At 46.4% G+C, this 23,589-nt stretch overlaps 1 non-coding gene across 1 annotated transcript; it reads right to left on the bottom strand.

Moving 5' to 3' along the window:
• Positions 1-13,940: 13,940 nt before the first annotated feature.
• On the bottom strand, positions 13,941-14,012 carry trnac-gca. Its single transcript has one exon. It is a non-coding gene; the product is annotated as a tRNA-Cys (tRNA).
• Between the last annotated feature and the right edge of the window lie 9,577 nt (positions 14,013-23,589).

The following is a 23,589-nucleotide window of genomic DNA, read 5'->3' as shown; positions in this document are numbered from 1 at the left end:
ATGTGTGAGATTTGTTATAGACATTGTTCACACAGGCAATCTCCCACGCCATCGAGGCCTTCCATGCCTGGTGGGCAACTCAGGGTTTGGGATACATTATCAATCCCTTTAATTACGTTTTGTTTTGATTTTTTAAAGTTTTAAACTTTTACCGAAAAGAAACACGCTCACTCGTCCAGTGTCAACATAGTGAGATACAGGGATCTCGTGCACTCGTCCATGGTGTCCACATGGACTGTCTCCTCCCTTATACCTTGTTTGTGTAAAACAGTGAGACTTTGTGCGATTGTGAAAAAGGAGAGAATTGTCAGTGGAAACAAATGGAATCACATTAGCTTCAGTTGCACTTCCAACCCAACAGGAGAGTGGGGCCACACCGCAACTGTATTGTTCTGCACAAGTCTAACTCCACCCCCCCCCCCCCCCCCCCCCCCCCCCCCCCCCCCCATTCCATCAGCAACAGAGAGGAAAATATATAATGTAATAATCTTTATTGTCACAATTAGGCTTACATTAACACTGCAATGAAGTTACTGTGAAAACCCCTAGTTGTCATATTCCGGCACCTGTTCGGGTACAGAGGGAGAATTCAGAATGTCCAATTCACCTAACAAGCACGTCTTTCAAGACTTGTGGGAGGAAACCGGAGCACCCGGAGGAAACCCACACAGACACGGGGAGAATGTGCAGACTCCGCACAGACAGTGACCCAAGCCGAGAATCGAACTCAGGTCCCTGGCGCTGTGAAGCAACAGTGCTAACCACTGTTCTATCATTCCACCCAGAAATGGAATAAAAGCAAAATACTGCGGATGCTGGAAATTAGAAATTAAAACTCAGAATGCTGGATAAACTCAGCAGTTCTGGCAGCATCTGTGCAGCGAGAAACAAAGTTAAGGGAGAAGTGATACAGACTCCAAACGTTAACCCTGTTTCTTTCTCCACAGATGCTGAGTTTATCCAACATTATCTGTTTCTATTGTGGAGGAAAGTTGAAACTTTTTTGAATTGAGGTCTGGCAATGCTGCAGCTCTAATGGGGTGATATCACTGGTACCTGGGTCTTACTGCTGTGGAAACCCTGGAACATTGAAACGTATTCCAGCTAATTGCAGCTCTCACAATTCCAGGTTGTTGATGAAAATCTTGACGTTTGCTGTTGTGATTAACAGTATCATTCAAAATCTAACTTGCCGGGTTGCAGATTCAGCCTCTTTGGGGCGTCTGTCCCACTATTCAAAGCTGACTTTACATTAGTAACAGTTGCGTTTTATTTCAGCTGAAAGTAATTGTAGTTTGGGGGTAATTTAACACCTCCAATCCACCCCCTTGAAATCTCACATCCTTACAGCATGGTTCCAAAAGCCATTCCCTCTTTTTGTTTTTTTTTAATTGCTGTCTTGTGCGGGTATGGCTCAGTGGTAGAGCATTTGACTGTAGATCAAGAGGTCTTTGTTTCACATCCAAGCACCCCCTATAGCACTTCTAGGGACGGCACGGTGGTTAGCACTGTTGCTTCACAGCTTCAGGGTCCCATGTCTGATTCCCAGCTTGGGTCACTGTCTGTGTGGAGTCTGCATGTTCCTCCTGTGTCTGCTTGGGTTTTCTCCGGGTGCTCCGGTTTCCTCCCACAGTCCAAAGATGCGCCGGTTAGGTGGATTGGCCATATCTTTTTCTTAAAACAGTAAAAAATATATACAAGTCCAAATGGTACAGTTGGAGAAGCAGGGTACCTTCTAAATTGCCCCTTAGTGTCTAAAAAGGTCAGGTGAGGTTATGGGATAGGGTGGAGGTATGGGCTTAAATAGGGTGCTCTTTTCAAGAGCCAGTGCAGACTCAATGGGCCGTAAAGCCTCCTTCTGCACTGTAAATTCTATGATTCCTCGTTTCGCTGACTGCTAGAGAGATTTATCCTACAGTGACACTTCTCCAGTTTATCAGCTTTGTCTTGTCCGCATTGGGAACTGAGTTCAAGGTTCCATTCTTTCGTGTCTACAAAGAATTTATTACAGGTAATAGGCATAGCTTGGGGGTATAGCTTCATGGTAGAGCATTTGACTGCAGATCAGGAGGTCTCTGGTTCAAATCCAGCTGCCCCCTATACTTCACTTTGGGATTCATCCAAGAGTTGACTTTCTAGCAGTTTTGCTTTTCAATCAGCCACATGGTAGGACCTGGAATGCATTTATTGAAAGGATGTGTGACAGATTCAATAATAACTTTCAAGGCAGAATTGAATAAAATTGAAGAGTTAGTAATTACAGGAGTCAAGGGAGCCAGGCAGATGAACCTAAGCTCTTTCAAAGAGCCAGTGGAGGAAAGATAGGCGGAATGGCGGAAGGGCAGCACGGTAGCATTGTGGACAGCACAATCGCTTCACAGCTCCAGGGTCCCAGGTTCGATTCCTGCTTGGGTCACTGTCTGTGCGGAGTCTGCACATCCTCCCCGTGCGTGCGTGGGTTTCCTCCGGGTGCTCCGGTTTCCTCCCGCAGTCCAAAGATGTGCAGGTTAGGTGGATTGGCCATGATTAATTGCCCTTAGTGTCCAAAATTGCCCTTTGTGTTGGGTGGGGTTATTGGGTTATGGGGATAGGGTGGAGGTGTTGACCTTGGGTAGTGTGCTCTTTCCAAGAGCCGGTGCAGACTCGATGGGCCGAATGGCCTCCTTCTGCACTGTAAATTCTATGATCTATGATTATGCACCATATCATTTATTTTATAAACATTGATAAGTATGTATGACCCCGATCAATTTATTTAGATTCTGATTGAATTACACACAGCAGAGTTGCTTTTGCTCAATGGTAGACATTCATAACTGCCCAGAGAATAATCTGATGCACTTCCATTGCACTCCCTCTACAGAAAATATATGCTCCCTTAGATATGGAGACCAAAACCGTGCACAATACTGTGGGTGCAGTTTTGCCAAAGCTCTATGCAATTACAGCAAGGCATCTTTACTCCTGCACTCAAATCCCTTGTGATGAAGGCCAATTTGCCTTCCTAAGTGATTTGAAATGACACTTCAGCAACATGGGCACCTGGACCGTCTAAAGCAGGGGTGGGCAAACTACGGCCCGTGGGCCACATGCGGCCCGCCAAAGGTCTTTATGCGGCCCACCAAGATCAAGTCATAAAAATTTTTAAAAAATAAATAAAATTTTTTATTTAAAATTTTTTTTTTTAAATTTAGGTTAATGGGGGGGGGGGGGGCTGTTGGGTTACTGGTATAGGGTGGATACGTTGACTTGAGTAGGGTGATCATTGCTCGGCACAACATGTGTTTCATGTGAAGTTTCTACTTTAAAATATTAATTAATAAAAATTAATTGCTTTTTTTTCTTTAAACTGAGTTACTTTGTTTTTCAAATAAATGTGTTTCATGTAAAGTTTCTACTTTAAAATATTAATTAATAAAAATTAATTGCTTTTTTTTCTTTAGAAACCTTTCATTTTGGCTATTTTAAATATTAATTATTTTACTTAATATACCATGCGGCACTTTAAAATTGTGAATTTCTGAATGTGGCCCTTGCACAGAAAAGTTTGCCCACCCCTTGTCTAAAGTCTAATGTTTAACCACATCTATGATCTTTAATTTAGTGTCACACGTAGGCTTATAAAAAGTGCTCATTGCAATGAAGTTATTGTGAAAATCCCCTCTGCGCTACTGTACAGAATTTGATCAGGATGAAAAGGATATTGGTTGGCCGATGTGTATTTACCAATATTTGTGGAATCATAGAATGAAATTGACCAGGAACTGGCCATTCAGCCCATCTTTCCTGTGTCAACTCTTCGAAAGAGCTTTCTGATTAGTCCTTTACCCCTGTTCTTTCTCTGAAGCCCTGCAAATTCTACGCTCCAATCGGTTATTATTGAATCTGATTCCATCATCAGTGCATTCCAGATGCAAGTTAGGTGGATTGGCCATGCTAAATTGCCCTTAGTGTCCGAAATTGCCCTTAGTGTTGGGTGGGGTTACTGGGTTATGGGGATAGGGTGGGGGGTGTGGACTTGGGTAGGGTGCTCTTTCCAAGAGCTGGTGCAGACACGATGGGCCGAATGGCCTCCTTCTGCATTGTAAATTCAATTAAATTAAATTAAAGTGTTCCTGATTAAAATAGTATCACCACATTGAAAATAATAGGAAAACTTTGCTGCTGGTAGGGTCAAGAAGGAGCTGGTGGGGGCTGGGGGGACAGAGGTGAGGGGTTGTCGCTATGGGGACGGGGTCAGGCAAGGGGTGCTGGCCTGGGGTGGGCAGTCGACGGGCTATGGCTAGCCGACGGGGGAGGGGGCGGGGCGCCCTCTGATCCAGTTGGTCACCTGGAATGTGAGAGGGCTGAATGGGCCGGTGAAGTGGTCGAGGTACTGGCTCACCTGAAGGGGCTAAAGGCAGATGTGGCAATGCTTCAGGAGACCCACCTGAAGGTGGCGGACCAGGTCCGTCTGAGGAAGGGGTGGGTGGGGCAGGTTTTCCACTCTGCGTTGGATGTGAAGAACCGGGGAGTGGCGATTCTGGTGGGGAAAAATGTGTCGTTTGAGGCATCGGAGTGGTGGCGGATAAGGGGGGTAGGTTTGTTATGGTAAGGGGCAGGCTACAGGGAGAGAAGGTGGTACTGGCTAGTGTGTATGCCCCAAATTGGGACGATGCAGGCTATATGAGGCGTATGCTGGGACGGATCCCGGATCTGGAGGCGGGAGGTCTGGTCATAGGGGGAACTTTAATACAGTGTTGGATCCTTCACTGGATCGGTCCAGCTCTAGGACGGGTAGGAGGCCGGCGGCGGCCAAGGTACTGAGAGGGTTTATGGATCAGATGGGTGGAGTGGATCCATGGAGGTTTGTGAGGCCGAGGGCACGCGAGTACTCTTTCTTCTCCCACGTACATAGGGTCTACTCTCGGATAGATTTCTTCGTGGTGAGTAGGGGACTGATTCCGAGAGTGGAGGAGGCCGAGTATTTGGCCATTGCAATTTCCGACCACGCTCCGCATTGGATAGAGTTGGAGATGGGGGAGGTGCGGGACCAACGTCCATTGTGGCGGTTGGATGTGGGGTTGTTGGCGGAGGAGGAGGTGTGTAGGAGGGTCCGGGCAAGTATTGAGGGGTACCTTGAGGTGAATGATACGGGGGAGGTTCAGGTGGGGATGGTCTGGGAAGCCCTGAAGGCAGTAATTCGTGGGGAGCTGATATCCATTCGGGCACACAGGGAGAGGAGCGAGAGGAGTGAGAGGGATAGACTGGTGGGAAAGATGCTGGAAGTGGACAGGAGGTATGCAGAGGCACCAGAGGAGGGACTGTTGGGGGAGAGGCGCAGCCTGCAGGCTAAATTTGATTTGCTGACCACTAGAAAGGCGGAGGCACAGTGGAGGAAGGCACAAGGGGCAGTGTACGAACATGGTGAACACGTTGGTACCTAAAGCAAAATATGTGGATGCTGTAAAACCCACCACACTGCTTCAGAGCTCTTCGGAGAGATTAGTAACAGTGCAATGCAGAGCAAGCTTGTCTCCAATGCATTACTTGCTCTGAGTGATCATATGAACCCTGCGTAACTCTTGTAAAAACATGACACAACGGGGAATCAAGTTGTAATTTTTAATACTAAAAGAAACATTTAAAACAAGAAGAATTGGTGCACAACATGGAAATCCTTCTCACTGAGCTTCACGTGGAATATTCTGACCCCATATTGCTGAATTCTAGGCAGGCTCCAAACTACATTTGAAATTCAACCATTGATGCCCCCATCTGAAGTCAGACACACTGACTTTGTGCAATTCCTGCACTTCTTTAAATGCTTGCAGTCAAATACAAGAAACACCAGTTGTTCAGTTTTGCTGCATTGTGCTCTCAAAGCCATTTAAATAAGGGTGTAGAATATAGCATCAATGCAATAAATCAGCATCCAGCAAGCAGTGGGTAGATGCTGCAGGTGGTGCTATTGAGCTTGGCATCTCTACTTGTCAAATCAACACATTCATGGAACCATAGAATTCCTACAATGCTGAAGGAGGCCACTCGGCCCATTGAGTCTGCACCAACTCTCTAAAAGAGAGTCTATGCCCACTCCCCCGCCCTATCCCCATAACTACACCTAACCTGCACATCTTTGGACACTAAGGGGCAATTTAGCATGGCTAATCCACCTAACCTCACATTTTTGGACACTAAGGGGCAATTTAGTATGGCTAATCCACCTAACCTCACATCTTTGGACTTTGGGAGGAAACCCGAGCATCCGGAGGAATCCCACGCAGACACGAGGAGAACGTACAAACTCCACACAGTCACCCAAGGCCGGAATTGAACTCAGGTCCCTGGGAATGTGAGGCAGCAACACTAACCACTGTGCCACTGTGCTGGTTAATCCACATTAACCCTCACCAACTTTTACAGATGCACCATAGAAAGCATCCTGTCGGGCTGCATCACAGCCTGGTATGGCAACTGCTCGGCCCAGGACCGCAAGGAACTTCAGAGAGTCGTGAACACGGCCCAGTCCATCACACGAACCTGCCTCCCATCCATGGACTCCATCTACACCTCCCGCTGCCTGAGGAAAGCGGGCAGAATAATCAACGATCCCTCCCACCCGGCTTACTCACTTTTCCAACTTCTTCCATCGGGCAGCAGATACAGAAGTCTGAGAACACGCACGAACAGACTCAAAAACAGCTTCTTACCTGCTGTTACCAGACTCCTAAATGACCCTCTTATTGACTGACCTAGTTAACACTACACCCTGTATGCTTCATCCGATGCCAATGCTTATGTAGTTATGTAGTTACATTGTATATCTTGTGTTGCCCTATTATATATTCTCTTGTATTTTCTTGGATTTTGTTTAATTCCCTTTTCTTCCCATGTACTGAATGATCTGTTGAGCTGCTTACAGAAAAATACTTTTCACTGTACCTCGGTACACGTGACAATAAACAAATCCAATCCAAGCTTATACAATAAAAATAATCAAACTAATGGACAGGATTTATAGGCAAATGTTAGAGGTGGGGGAGCTCTGCTATCAAGTGAGGCTCTTAAGTGGGCAATTAATGCTCCTTTAAGGGCCTTGTCCTCCATCGCTGATATTCAACCACCAGAGGGCAGGAGACCTGCCGTGGGGGGAACCCAATAAAGCAAAACTCTGTTGGGTTTGCTTGCAGACTCTCAGGAAGGAGGGAGTTCATCGAGGAACCCGGTGACAAAAAGAAGGAAAGCGCTGAAAGTCACTTCCTGTCCTTGCTGCCCGGTCCACTCCCCACTTCCACGCCCACCACACCATGGTCCCCATCCCACTCCCACTCACTTGTGGCCGAGGTCCCTCACTGATCTTGAGCCTCTTGAGTGCATTGCCACCGGGTACCAGGACTTCCATTGGCCATGCCTACATTGGACAGTTTCCGTCTCTGATTGGCCAGCAGCTCTCCATGATGATTGGCATTTAATATTTCTGGAAGTCCCCAAAGGAGAGTAAGCAGGACGCTCATTTGCTCTCCTGCAGGTGAGAGTCCCGTCATTTGAATTAAATTTCGCTCAATTGTGCAACAGGGAGAATGTTGTTGATCATGTTGTTCCCACACCAGGGAAAAGTGCTCTTTCCAATGCAAGAAAATTCTCGAGCAACTCCACTGCTCTCATTAAAGAACCCCTCAATTCTTCAAAGTCATTGTCTTGTGTCCTGCCGGGCAGTGCTAAATGTGAGTGCGATGGCCCGTATCATTGATTATCCAGAGTTAGCAAAATCATATTGATGTCAATTATGAGGAATGTGATTTGTTCACAGTTTTACTCCTTTTGATTATTGGGGAGGATGAGTGGGGCCGGGATGGGGGAGTGGGGAAGGAGGTTGGGTTGGTCGAGTTAGTTCAGTCCTCACTTTGATTTAGGATAGCCCCTGTAGCCATCTGAGGTGGTCACCTGCAAAGGACCATGGGAAGTATGGCCAACCTAGAACTTAGACAGATACAGAGCTTCTGTGTATTTGAAACGCCCGCTCGTTTGCATTCTAATGGCCCATTTCCCCAGAACAATAGGACTGCACAAGAAACCAATATAGCCACAGACCGATCGGCGCCACTCCCTTTACTCAGAGGGCCCAACTGCCAAGGTCAATGACCGCTAAGGACCCGCCCAGCCACCAAGGCATCTGCCCCCCGAAATCGAAGGCAGTGATTGAAGCCTGTCGAATTATTGGGTCCAAGATTAAGGACCGCCCCAAAGAGCGTGAAATCCCAGAGGGATAAAAGGGGACATAGCCATGTGTTCGGTCTCTTTTGGATCCGGCCTGTGCCAGCCCAACTGCAGCATAACGACTAGCCAGCAAAGTTCAAGACCAACGGTCACTACCTGACGGATGAGCCCAGCAGAGACAGAGTCACTTCTTCAAACCAGCCACGTGATCAAGATAAAGGCCTTATCCACTTGCACAGTGCCGGTTGCCTGAAGTTAAGTATAGGTTATTGTAGTTGATAGGTGTAGTTTAACTTGTAGTCCATTGTGCTTGCATGTTGAAGTAACCCTTGTGTGTAAATAAACCATCTTTGAACTTGAACTGACTAACTGGTTGTGTAGTCATTTGACCGATATACGGGAAAGCCTTGTGGTTCAGCAAGAGAAATAGAAACACCCACAGTATTGGCGACGTGTTGGGACATAACATCATATCATAAAAAGAGCCTCAGTATCATCTTGGTGACTCTAAAGAGCAACATTATTATAGCGTTCCATTAAATTGGCAACACCCCCCAGTTGGCGCTGGTCCATTCCAGATTTCTTTGTCTTCACAGCTCCAGGGTCCCAGGCTCAATTCCCGGCTGGGTCACTGTCTGTGCAGAGTCTGCACGTTCTCCCAGTGTATGCGTGGGCTTCCTCCAGGTGCTCCGGTTTCCTCCCACAGTCCAAAGATGTGCAGGTCAGGTGGATTGGCCGTGCTAAATATCCCCTTATTGTCCAAAAAGTTGGGGTTGCTGGATTATGGGGCTAGGGTGGAGGTGTGAGCTTAAGTAGGGTGCTCTTTCCAAGAGCCGTTGCAGACTCGATGGGCCGAATGGTCTCCTTCTGCATTGTAAATTTTATGTCTCTGCATTTATTATTTATTTTGTCTCTTTTTAAGTTATTGAAGTTAAGAATCATTTGTCTTTAACCTGCGCAGATGTCTTTATCCAGGGGAGGTCTGTGTTTCTTAGAAGTCCCTCTTGATGCTGATTTTTTTGCTCTTGCAGTAATCCACGGGAGGCAGGAGTTCCGTCACCACACCAATATTTATTTACAATAACGATATTACAGGAGCAGCTACAAACAGTGCTGCTAGCTGTCCAGTCAACCTACGACTGGATCACAAAGCCTACACAGGTCATTATATGGCCCCCCTCAATGAGCTATCATTGAGGGAGCTCATACTCCAATTGGCCAACCAATAAAGCCAATTGGAGTTCATTACAGCTCTCTTTCTCTCTCTCTTCAGGGGTGGGTTCAGAATGCGGGAGCTCCCATTCCCTCATTGGCTGGGAGACCTTGTCGGTTCGACGGTAATCCGAATGTGTGGTTGCCGGCTCTCTCTTTACATCTGACTGGAATGATTTCGGTTTTGTCCTTGGTCGGGATTTTAAAAAATTCGTTTTTGGGGTGTGGACAGCATTGCCCATCCCTAATTGCCCCTGAACTGAGTGGCTTTCTGGACCATTTCAGAGAGGGGCAGTTGAGAGTCAAGCGCATCACTGTGTGGATCTGGAGCCACATGTAGGGCAGACCAGGTAACGATGGCAAGGTTAGTGAACCAGATGGGTTTTTAACACAATCGGCAATGGTTTCAGGGTCATCATTAGACTTTTAATCACAGATTTTTATTGAATTCAAATTTCACCATCTGCCATGGTGGGATTTGAACCCTGATAGGGCAGCACGGTAGCATGGTGGTTAGCATAAATGCTTCACAGCTCCAGGGACCCAGGTTCGATTCCCGGCTGGGTCACTGTCTATGCGGAGTCTGCACGTCCTCCCCATGTGTGCGTGGGTTTCCTCCGGGTGCTCCGGTTTCCTCCCACAGTCCAAAGATGTGCGGGTTAGGTGGATTGGCCATGCTAAATTGCCCGTAGTGTCCTAAAAAGTAAGGTTAAGGGGGGGGGTTGTTGGGTTACGGGTATAGGGTGGATACGTGGGTTTGAGTAGGGTGATCATTGCTCGGCACAACATTGAGGGCCGAAGGGTCTGTTCTGTCCTGTACTGTTCTATGTTCTATGTTCTATTCCCAGAGTATTACCCTGCTATATAAAAATAACCTGGAATCTCATATCTGAAGGATTGCAAATAAAGTTGACTTGCATTGAAGATTGAAGGAACTCCCAAATGCACCTCTGGACAGAATGGAAAATTACTGGAAGGGGCTTTAACTGCATAAAAGAAAGTAACTTAAACATGTCTGTACTGCAGTCAAAGAATGGGCACCCCAATGGATCGTCCGAAGGAGTTCCCAACTGATCATCGGAAAGGGATCCACAATCGACAGGAGCAGGCCCCTTTGGGATGATTGTGTAACCAGTTACTTCAGCCATATTTGAGCATTATAATGATGGTAGCTCATTACATTGTTCAATATTGTTATACCATTCTAGTGCAAGGAGCAGACCAGTAAAGGAATTGTGTTGCTGTTTAATTTTCATCATGTGTTAGAATAAACAAACCTTATTAAGTAAATAAAAGCAAAATACAGCGGAAGCTGGAAATCTGAAAGAAAAACAGAAAATGCTGGAAAATCTCAGCAGGTTAGTGATGGAACCATCAATTCACCAGACACGTGTTTTCCGATATGAATATAGGCTTTAATCTACTTACTACAGAGCCAGCCTGTTACCCGTTGATGAACTCTCGGTGAACTGCAGGCTGACTCTGGACAAGGGTATTTATACAGCAGCACAAGGGGGAGGAGTCGTGGGCGGAGCCAAGGGTGGAGCCCTGTACAAGCTCCTGAGCATTCCCAGAGCTACTCCCCCTAGTGGTCGGATAACGCTACTGTGCTTACAAAGATACAGTGTGAATTACCATGTTACATTCACCACAGTTAGGTAGCATCTGTGGGCGAGAAACAGAGTTAACGTTTCAAGTCCCATATGTTCATCAGAGCTTATTTAGCATCTTAAGCTTATTAATTATATAGAGTGAGTCTTTAGTTTATTCTCTTGCAATTTGGAGGTCTCAATAAAAGCGGATCATCCCAACCTTACTTTCTGTTTGAAAGAGCTCTCCAATTTTTCCCCCTCCCCTGTTCTTTCCTCATAGCCCTGCAAATCTTCCCCCCCTTTTGAGTATTTACCCAATTCCCTCTTTGAAAGTTACAACTAAACCTGCTTCCACCGTTTTTTCGGGAGTTCATTCCAGAAAACCCGCTGTTTAAAACTCTACACCTCACATATGATTTCCTACAGGAAGCATTTAGGGAGGGAGAGTAGACAACTAGATTTAAAACAGAAGCCTCTGCAATTAAATGCTCGAGCCCGAGCTGCACCCCCATATTCCATGCTGAACTGCTCCCAACACAAACACACACAACCAAGGTAACTTAGGTTAAGCGTGTTGTTCATGTGGAAAAGACTCAGCTGAAAAATAACAGCTTTAGTTTCACTGGAAGGTAAGTAAATACAGCTAAGTAAAATGTTGCAGGACTGGTGACAACAACACTGATGTGGAGAGATGCAATGCACAAACCAGCATTCAAACTTCAATAGAGCGTTCTTACCACATCGTTCTAAATTGCAGACATCCCTCAAATAGCACTTGAACTTCAACCAGAGATATCTCTATCTGCAGTCACCTGCTTGGACACTGTGCTGATGCACCCCATCTCTTTAGATACTTACAGTCAACACAAGTGAATACTGCAGGGGGAGCTCATGTACTTAACATGTGTTAAGTCATTGCAATCAGTTTAAATTCACATAACTAAAATCATCAACATGCACCACGAGAGGAAGGACCTAAACTCTCACACCAAGTGGGCACATGGATTTGAAACAATAGCCTCATAATTTTCAGTTAAATGCTCCCCAACTGAGCTACCACCACCAGTGCGTACGGACAGACACTTACTTTCAAATCCACAACCACTATCATCTAGATTAGACAAGGACGGCAGATACATGGGGACACAACACACTGGAATCCCCCCTCCAAGTTTCCCCCAAATGATTTGGGAATATATGGCCGTTCCTTCACTGTTGTTGGGTCAAAATCCTGGCACTCCCTCCCTAACAGCACTGTGGGTGTACCTACACCACATGGCCTGCAGCGGTTCAAAGAGGCGGCTCACCACCACCTTAGAACAGTACAGCACAGAACAGGCCCTTCGGCCCTCGATGTTGTGCCGAGCAATGATCACCCTACTCAAACCCACATATCCACCCTATACCCGTAACCCAACAACTCCCTCCCTTAACCTTACTATTAGGACACTACGGGCAATTTAGCATGGCCAATCCACCTAACCCGCACATCTTTGGACTGTGGGAGGAAACCGGAGCACCCGGAGGAAACCCATGCACACACGGGGAGGATGTGCAGACTCCGCACAGACAGTGACCCAGCCGGGAATCGAACCTGGGACCCTGGAGCTGTGAAGCATTTATGCTAACCACCATGCTACCGTGCTGCCCACTAAAGGGGCAATTAGGGATGGGCAATAAATGCTGGCCCAGCCAACAATGCCCACATTTCTTGAATTAATTCACAAAAACACTTGTCATATCCACCAATGTAATAACCCCTCCCCCCATATCTATACCTGTCACAGTTTACCCTCTGATGTTAGTTTCTCTGCTGTTTAGCCTTTCACACCTTTTGTTCTCTCTGGGGACTGCCATTAGAAGTATTTCCCCTTGGCTTCTGTGGCTATGACCCATCCTTCATTCTCTCACTCCACCGTATAAATATTTCCCACTTTCTCGGTACTTTAGCTTTGACAAATGGTCATCTGGACTCAAAACATAGAACATAGAACAGTACAGGCCCTTTGTCACAATGTTGTGCCAACCATTTATCCTAATCTAAGATCAACCTAACCTCCACCCCTTCAATTTACTGCTAATCTAAGATCAACCTAACCTCCACCCCTTCAATTTACTGCTGTCCATGTGCCTGTCCAAGAATCGCTTAAATGTCCCTAATGACTCTGACTCCACCACCTCCACTGGCAGTGCATTCCACACACACGCCACTCTCTGTGTAAAGAACCTATCTCTGCCCTCTCTCCTATACCTTCCTCCAATCACCTTAAAATTATGTCCCCTCATGACAGCCATTTCCACCCTGGGGAAAAGTCTCTGGCTATCCACTCTATCCATGCCTCTCATCACCTTGTGATGCGCGATCAATAACCACAGAAACGAAGGCGTAGTCGGAATCGAAGGCTTTACTCTACAAGATGTTTCCCCAGCAGCTTGAGTACAGAAAGAACGATGGCTGCTGGGAAACACGGGTTCTTATACTCCACCTTGTGGGCGGGAGCTACCTTCATCTTGACCAATGAGAAAGCAACACTTGGGCCAATGGGCAGCGAGCCGTCTCCACCAATAGCAGCTCACACTCCCAGGTACCGTAGTACCTCTAGTCATACTACCACAACTTGTACACCTCTATCAAGTCACTTCTCTTCCTTCTTCGCTCCAGTGAGAAAAGCCCTAACTCCCTCAACCTTTCTTCTTAAAATGTTGGTTCTTTTCTCTCCCTCCAGTTGCTGCCAGGTCTTGTTGATATTTTCCAGCATTTTCTCTTTGATAATAACCTGTCAGGACCAGTATGACTATCACATATACCATGAATGTCATTTTTATCACAATTGACTACAGCCACAACAAATGACTGATCAATAATACTGCAATTTCAGGGGAGGCTATCATGTGAGATGACTCCCACTGGAAGCATTTAGAAAAAATTGCCATCATAGGGAGCACTTGGATTTGAACCAAAGACCTCTTGATCTGCAGTCAAATGCTCTACCACTGAGCTATACCCCCTCATGTAGGAACCTTTCACACAAGCTAATGGAGTTCTGTACCTGGCAATTAGCAATGTTGATGTGATTAACCTACAGTTGGTCTTCATGAAGCTGTGGGAGGAATGGTTTAAAAAGCATCAGCTATCAGTGACTGTGGGTAAATGTACGACCGGAAGGTTGAAATGCGAGTTCATGTGGAACGAGCAGGAGCTGGAGACCGATGCTGTGCCAGGAGATGTGTTTGTAAAAGCGGATCACAAAATACAGGCCGGGGAAGGGATAACATAATGTACAGGAGAGAGAGAGAGCGAGAGAGAGAGAGAGAGAGAATCAGAGATCACAGTGATGGGAGGAACAGGATTCTTTCAAGGCTGGCTTATCTGGAAGAGAAGTGGCAGTGAATTAAATAACACAAGTGAAAAGCAATCACCTACAACACTGCTGTCATGGCCTTTCGTGACTTTACATTTCTCAGCTCCATTTCCTCCTGTCTGAGGCAATCAAATATGAATAGGGGATGCAGTTGTAAAATACTTCACAGGCACTGGTAATGTGCTCCTAACCCTGCGTTAAATGTGCTTCAACTGTTGAACATTGGAAGAGGCGGGAGGAGCCCAAAAGCTTAGCTGGCTGAGAGGAGGGCCCAGGGAAAACAGGGCCAGAACATTCTTCACCTGACAGCATCTGTGGAGAGAGAAGGGAGCTAACGTTTCAAAGCAGCTTTGACAAAGAGTCACCCAGACTCGAAACGTTCGCCCCCTTCTCTCTCCACGAGATGCTGCCAGACCTGCGGAGATCCAGTATTTCCCGTTCTTGTTTCACGTTCCAGCATCCGCAGCAATTTGCTTTTATTTACATTTGTCACCTTCTCAGCCCATTGACGTCACCTGCAGCCATGCCAGAGTGGGACTCTTGAGCCACATCAGACAATAATTCAGCAGGTCTGGCAGCAGAACTGATCTGTAGAAGGGCTATTAGGCTCCGCAACATTAACTCTGCTTCTCTCTCCACAGATGCTGTCAGACCTGCTGAATTAATCCAGCATTTTCTGTTTTCATTTCAGAGTTCCAGCATCTGCAGTGATTTGTTTTTGTAATAATTAAAACATAGAATTGTAGAACCATAGAATAGGATCCCTATAGTGCAGAAGCAGGCCATTCGGCCCATCAAGTCTTCACTGACCCTCTGAAACGGCACTCTACCTAGGCCCAATCCTCCTTCCTATCCCCGTAACCCCACCGAGGGACAATTTGCATATCCAATCCACCTAATTTGCACATCTTTGGACATAGCTGACCATCCCGTCACAAACCACCATCTTACAAGATGGAAGGCTGTCATGTACCTTAATTGTTGACGGGGCTTTTAATGTTTTTTTTTTTTTATAAATTTAGTGTACCCAATTATTTTTTTTTTTCAATTACGGGGCAATTTAGAGTGTTCAATCCACCTACCCTGCACATCTTTGGGTTGTGGGGGCGAAACCCACGCAAACACGGGGAGAATGTGCAAACTCCACATGGACAGTGACCCAGAGCCGGGATCGAACCTGGGACCTCAGCGCCGTGAGGCAATTAATGTTTAATAGTCATAACCAAGTACTTAATTGCCAAGTAAGTACTTTCTGGTGGGGCACAATATTTATAACACACCTAGCCGTGCACATGCAACTCTGAGAAGGAGTGCAATTTGACGAGTCTATCCCATCTGCCGCAATCAACGGAATCTAGCAATTTCAACCAGGGGTGTAGCCAGTTTTATGAATGAGACCTGATTTGGAGGGATTGATACTTGAGCCAGGGTTAAAGATCATGGAACACACAAGTGCATGAACTTCCTTTTCCAGCATAACTCACTTGCGTTTAAAGTTTCACCAGGCTGGAGAAACTTGGTTTGTTCTCACTGGAACGACGGAGGTTGAAGGGCGATCTGATAGAAGTCCACAAGATCATGAGGGGCATGGACAGAGTGGATCGAAAGAAGCTTTTTCCCAGGGTGGAAGAGTCAATTACTAGGGGGGGTATAGGTTTAATGTGAGATGGGCAAGGTTTAAAGGAGATGTACGAGGCAAGTTTTTTACACAGAGGTGGTGGGAGCCTGGAACTCGATGCCAGCGAGTGAAGGGAAGGGAGTGAAAGCAGATACGATAGAGACTCTTAAGGGGCGTCTTGACAAATACATGAATAAGATGGGAAAAGAGGGATATGGTCCCCGGAAGGGTCGGGGATTTTAATTTAAACGGGCAGCATGGTCAGTGCAGGCTTGGAGGGACAAAGGGCCTGTTCTTGTGCTGTAATTTTCATTCTTCTTTGTTCTTTGTTCTAGGATTGTAGTGATATAACTAACGTGGAGAAATTCAGATACTGGACGCCACTTTGTGTGTTATAGTAAAAACACACTATGAAAAATTCAAGGCATTAATGATATTAGCAGAGATTTTTGCCTCCCCCCCCCACATCCCCTGACATCTGATTAACTGCTTTTTGAGTTTCCTGAACACAAATTAATACCTTGAACGACATCATGAAGTGACTAAACGTTTGGCAGAAATTTAGCAAGTTGGATTTTGCTGAAGGATTTTGCGAATAATTACAGGAACTTTCATTTGTTTTTATACTTCACCCATCTTTACCAGAAAAAAAACATACAAAAATTTACCCAAGCACTGAACAGGAACATCTGGTGACAAGATAACGACCAGGATGGTGAGCCAGTAGTTCTGGTTCATTTCTGCACAAATCTATCAATTCAGTAAAAGGTGTTCATCACTGTTGAAATGATTATTGGTCCGATGGTATAGAGATGTCTGAAACAGTGTTTTTGAAACATTTTTTCCGGGGACCCATTTTTACCAATCGGCCAACCTTTGGGACCCATGCCGGCCGACCTTCGTGACTCACCATTTTTGCTTGCCTTTAATGCGACAGGTGAGCTGCTGGGTCCTCACGATCTCACTTGCTTTGTCATTTCTGCACGGGTTGTTCGTCAGAGGTCCTGGAGCTCACACCAGCACTGCTTTGACCTGCTGTGGATTCTGCTGAGCAGCTCTCTCCACCAGATTTAGTTGTGAGATCCTGGCCTGTTTGTGTTTCTGACCCTCTCTTCCTTGTGATCCATTTTAAATTTTACAGTTCTGTTGCTTGTTTGCTGCTGACAAAATGGAGGAATCGCAATCGCACCCAGTGCATTTGACGTTAGTGTTCAGGGCGAGTGACCCAGTCTCTGCTGTTGCTTCAAGCAGGCAGATTGCATTGAATTGAGAAAAATTCTTCTCTGGTCAGCGCGCTGTCGGCAGGAGGAGGCGGTGTTTCTTGCTGGACTCTGGGCATGCACACTGACGAGCGGACACGCATGCGCAGCACCCATGCATTCTGAAAGCCGGTCGCAGCCGGCATTTTTAAAAGCCGGCTGCTGCGGCCGTCGCGCATTAATTCCCACGATCGGGAACGCCGCGATGGATTGCTCCTCGACTTTCCCAACACCTGCCTGCGACCCACCCGCGGGTCGTGACACCGACTTTAAAAGGGACTGATCCGGCAAGGCTGGCACATTCCCCGTTGGTTGCACAGTCACAGGTTATGTCGAGTATAGATGCTGATGTATCTCGCCAGTGGATCTGTAGACTCTGTGCTGCACCCTCAGCTCCTTCAGTTGTTTTTTTCACGTGTACTTGAACTTTGTGCTATGTTAAGGCGAGGAATGCTAGAAATGGCACACTTTTATTTTACTGGGACTTTGGGATAAATTGTATCTTCAGCAGGCAGTCAAATATGTGTCCCTGGCAAAGAACCAGGAAATAACGCGGAATGATAGATGTTTGTCAGTATCACTTACAGAGCGAGAATCACAAATCATGTGAAGCGGAGAGTAACTGGACATCCAACCCTCTGAGCTGATGTTTATGTCCGACACAAACCTCCTCCCACCCCGCTTCACTTAAACCTTTTAGCATTGTTTCTTTTCTCTCTCATGTATTCGCCTGTTTATCTCTTAAATACATCAATGCTATTTGTCTCAACCAATCCCTGTGGGACTGAGTTCCACATTCAAACTGCTCTCTGATTAAAGAGGTCTTTCCCAATTTTCTGTTGCATTTTTTGGTGTCCATCCGAGATTTATGGCCCCAATTTTTTCTCTTATAGGTTTAAGATAACAGCCAAAAGAACCGGTGGGGAGATGAAGATACATTTTGTTGTTCTGATCTGAGATCAGTTATTTATTTGAAAAGGAAAAATAAAGCAGGACTGAGCAGTTAGAGCAGGGGAATGGGACTAAGTAGATAGCTTACTCAAAGAGCTAGCACAGGCAGGAGGGGCCCAATGGCCTGCTTCTGTGCTGTAAGATTTTATCAATCTATGAACATCCCTTAATATCTCTTTAGAAGCCAACAGGAAGAAGGAGAAAAAAAAGACATATTTGTATTTGTATAGTTCAGTAGTGAGTCTAATAGGGGCAGAGACAACAAGAGCAAAGTTATGTTGAACTTGTATAAGACACGAGTGCAGCCTCAGCTGGAGTGCTGTGCCCACTTCTGCGTGATATACTTCAGGAAAGATGTGATGGCATTAGAGAGAGTGCAGAAAAGATTCGTGAGAATGGTTCCAGCGATGAGGAACTTCGGTTACGAAGGTAGATCGGAGAGGTGGGATTGTTTTCCTTGGGGAGGAGAAGGCTGAGAGGAGATTTGATAGAAGTGTTGAAAATCATGCGGGATCTGGACAGAGTAGACAGGGAGAAACTGTTCCTGCTCGTAAAAGGAACAAGAATGATAGGGAACAGATTTCAAGCAATTGACAAAAAAAAAGCATTTGAGGGAGAAAGCGTTTGCACGCTGCGAGTGGTTAAGGTCCGGAATGCACTGCCTGAGATTGTGGTAGAGGCAGGTTGAATCAAGGTGTTCAAAAGGGAATTTATGCTATTATCTGAAAAGGGAGGGGTGCAGGGTTTCGGGAGTAAGCGGTGGACTAGGTAGGTGCTCAGTCAGAGAGTCAGTGCAGTCATGATTGACTGAATGGCCTCCTTCCGTACTCTAACAATCCTGTGCTTTTTGTCTCCAGAAACATCCCAAAGAACTGCACATCCGCATCCAATGGAAATCTTTTGAATGTCGCTCCAGCAAATGCGACAACCAGTGTGTATACAGCAAGGTTACAGAGACAGCAAGCAGCACAATTAACCAATTAATCTGTTTCAGATGGTATTGAGGGAAGAGTATTGACAACAGAACCTTGTTCTCTTGTTCAGAAAGTGACAGATAACCATGTCATTAAGCAGACACGGCTTAATCTCTCGTTCAAAGTACAGCGTAGGAATTCTCCATTCCTGAGACTAAGTGTGGACGCCGGGGTGGGATTCACAGACTTCTATGGCAGCAAAATCGGCGCTGTCTCTGGATCGATTCAATGACCGTTAAGGGGCTAGCGTTGACGCCACATGGACCACGATCGATTCCAATGAGAAATGGTGCCAGATTCGCGGAGGCTGACAAGCTACAGCCGCATCTACACACTTCACTCCCCACACACACCATCCCAGCCAACAAGATGGTAGCTAAGGAGAGCGGCACTCCCTTTCACTGACGTTGAGCTGGAGATCCTTCTGGATGCTATGGAGGCGAGGCAGGCAGTCCTGTACCTGGTCTGGGAAGGTGGCTTCCAGCCGCTGGCCTGGGCGAGATCGTGCCTTCAGCAATACTGTCTGGACTGGCCAGCAATGCCGTATGAAACTGCATGATATTTACACACAGCAAGTCCCACAAAGAGCAGTGCGTAGATCACCTGTTGTAGTGACCTTAGTTAAGGGAGAATTAGGGAGTCCTTTTTCAAAGAAACACCATCGGATCTTTAACATCCACTTGCGAGCCCAGATGGCGCCTTGGTTTAATGTTGGACCTGCAATATGGCACCTTTAACAGTGCAGCACTCACTCAATACTGTACTGGAGTCTCCTTCAAGGTTCTGTGTTCAGATTTCTGGAGTTGGAAGTAAATTTGAGCAACCGCTGAGCCAAGGTGATGAAGTTTAATAGGAATGAATGGCAGCTTGCAGCATTTCTACAACAGCATTGTACAATTTCTGGTGCCTTTGGCAAGTACAGCATCCCAAAGTGTTTGACAGGGAGGATTCTCAAACAGAATTTGACGCCATATCTCATCAGGACATATCAGGATCAGTGAGCAAAACCTTGGCCAAAGATATAGGGCGGAATTCTCCGCTCCCGGGAAAAATCGGGAGGGCCGTCGTGAACTCGGCCGAGTTTCACGACGGCCTCGGAGGCCGCTCCTCGCCCCCTATTCTCCCCTCCCGGCGGGGCTAGGAGCGGCGCTCCGTATCTCTCAGGGGGCCCTCCCGCGATTCTCCCACCCGGCGTGGGGACCGGAGAATCGCACCCAAGGAGTGCCTTAAAGGAAGAAGAGAGGTGGAGAAGCGGCAAGGTGGCATGGTGGTTAGCATTGCTGCCTCACAGAGTCAGGGACCCGGGTTCAATTCTGGCCTGGGATGACTGTCTGTGTACAGTATGTAGATTCTCCATGTGCCTGCGTGGGTTTCCTCCGGGTGCTCCACTTTCCTCCCACAGTCCAAAGATAGAACATAGAACATAGAACAGTACAGCACAGAACAGGCCCTTCGGCCCTCGATGTTGTGCCGAGCAATGATCACCCCACTCAAACCCACGTATCCACCCTATACCCGTAACCCAACAACCCCCCACCCCTTAACCTTACTTTTTAGGACACTATGGGCAATTTAGCATGGCCAATCCACCTAACCCACACATCTTTGGACTGTGGGAGGAAACCGGAGCACCCGGAGGAAACCCACGCACACACGCGGAGGACGTGCAGACTCCACACAGACAGTGACCCAGCCGGGAATCGAACCTGGGACCCTGGAGCTGTGAAGCATTTATGCTAACCTCCATGCTACCGTGCTGCCCAGATGTGCTGGTTAAGTGGATTGGCCATCCTAAATTGCCCCTTAGTGTCCAAAGGTTAGATGGGGTTACAGGGATAGGGCGGGGCATTGGGCCTAGGTGGGGTGTATTTTCGGCAGATCAGTGCAGACTCAATGGGCCGAATGGCCCCCTTCTGCATTGTAGGGATTCTATGAAGGGGGCAATATCATAGCTTAGGGCCCAGGCAGATGAAGACAAGACCGTTAATGCTGGGACAGTTAAAACCAAATCAGAGAATTTGTGCTTGGTTTATTTACTGTGCTCGATAAGAGATGCTAACAACCTGCTGTCATTGCATAAAGGCAACAAGAATTTTTAAGAGATAAGGACAATTAGCAGTGCATTAATGATGTCATTACCAATTTATATGCTAGATTGTGTAAATTGATCGCATTGCAATTGACTCGATTACCTTTTTACAAATGAGGAGTCTGTCTGGTTCTTGATGAGGCCCAACACAAAATGAGCGTTAGTTTGGAAGCCTCACAGAATGGCTGATGAAGTTGATAGAAGAATGTCAAACTGGGACATTAGTTGGGGTTTTCCTGAGGCTTTGGGTAGAGGTGCATTGTTGGCACAGAATACAGGCTGCTTTAACAGGAATAATTTTCTGTCTTTGCCCTCTTGGTAGCGGGCATCCTGCTTTCTCTCAACACCTCCACCCTCTTCCTGACCTACTACCATGACCCCAACTCCAAACTTCACTTTCCCCCACAAACAGCATGTCAAAAACCCTGGCTCAAGCCATTCGGTCTGGAATTTCCCATATGCCTTCTGGGTGGACAGGGTTCTCCAGGGGGGGCACCAAGTTGGATAAGGAAGGGCAGCACGGTAGCATTGTGGATAGCACAATTGCTTCACAACTCCAGGGTCCCAGGTTCGATTCCGGCTTGGGTCACTGTCTGTGCGGAGTCTGCACATCCTCCCCGTGTGTGCGTGGGTTTCCTCCGGGTGCTCCGGTTTCCTCCCACAGTCCAAAGATGTGCAGGTTAGGTGGATTGGCCATGATAAACTGCCCTTAGTGTCCAAAATTGCCCTTCGTGTTGGGTAGGATTACTGGGTTAAGGGGATAGGGTAGAGGTTTTGACCTTGGGTAGGGTGCTCTTTCCAAGAGCTGGTGCAGACTCGATGGGCCGAATGGCCTCCTTCTGCACTGTAAATTCTATAATTCTATGAAGTCTTCCATTAAATCGGGCTAGAACCGACATTCAAATTTCAAGTGTGTCACTGTTCAGCTCAAGCCCCACCATCCCCTCCGCTTGACAAGCAGGAAATCACTGAAAATATAATCTGCCTGGAATAATCCTTCAAAGATCTGTTGGGATATGAGCTGTAAAAAATGTGTTGAATGAACCATCTGGAAATGTAACAATTTCTGTCACCTCCAGAATGAAATTACAGAAGGTTTCATGCTTACAAAACTTATTTTGTTTTGCCCATTATCCTTTCATTCCAGTGAGCTGACAGTTCCCTCCTGATTGCAACATTGACATGCATGGGTCATTGCTAAATTGCGGAACATTTGACTGCAGCTCAAGTGGTCATCAGTCGAAATCCATCTCAACCACCTTTGCAACTGAGATGATATAATGTGACTGAGATTAGTCATCAGCTACAGACGTTGTCACTCTCTCCTCTCCCACTGAGTTAGGGAGATTAAATTGATTCTTTCCGATCGGCTGCCTGATGTTTGAAGTGGAAAGTGATAAAGAATTCATCATCATAAATATACCAGGTGGAGGCAACAAAAAGAACACGCACACACATGCAAATGCATGCATACATGCACATGTATGCATGCATTCACATGCATGCACATATGAACATAAGAACTAGGAGCAGAAGTAGGCCATCTGGCCCCTCGAGCCTGCTCTGCCATTCAATGAGATCATGGCTGATCTTTTGTGGACTCAGCTCCACTTTCCGGCCTGAACACCATAACCCTTAATCCCTTTATTCTTCAAAAAACTATCTATCTTTACCTTAAAAACATTTAATGAAGGAGCCTCAACTGCTTCACTGGGCAAGGAATTCCATAGATTCACAACCCTTTGGGCGAAGAAGTTCCTCCTAAACTCAGTCCTAAAAATGCACAGATCACCAAGTGCACACTCACACATGCATTTGTGGACAAACATTTTGCTAGCCAGACTTTCACATGTGTATATTCAGTTCATATATTTAGTATGCAGACACACAAAGCAATTAAGAAGACAAACGTGATGTTGGCCTTCATTGCAAAGAGATTGGAGTACAGTATAGGCAAGCCTTGCTACGGCTGTACAGGGTTTTTGGTGAGTCCACACCTGGAGTACTGAGAGTAGCGTTTGTTTCCATTTCTAAAGAAGGATATATTTTAATTGGAAGCAGGACAACAAAGGTTCACCAGATTTAACCCTGGGATGAAGGGGTTGTCCCATGCTGGGAGGCTGAGTAATATTGGCCTGTGTTCTCTGGAGTTTAGAAGAATGAGAGGTGATTTCAGTGAAAGATACAAAATTCCAAAGGGGCGTTGATAGGGCCGACACTAAAGCTTGTTTCCTCGGGAGGAGGAGCCCACAACATTGGAAACACAGTCTCAGGATATGGGGTTGATCACTTAGGACCAAGAAGAGAAATTTCTACACTCAACGGATTGTGAA

This window comes from Scyliorhinus canicula, chromosome 19 (genome assembly GCF_902713615.1).
Source record: "Scyliorhinus canicula chromosome 19, sScyCan1.1, whole genome shotgun sequence".
NCBI lineage: Eukaryota > Metazoa > Chordata > Chondrichthyes > Carcharhiniformes > Scyliorhinidae > Scyliorhinus > Scyliorhinus canicula.
The sequence above is the reverse complement of the archived record's forward strand: the minus strand, read 5'-3'. Positions and strand labels throughout refer to the sequence as shown.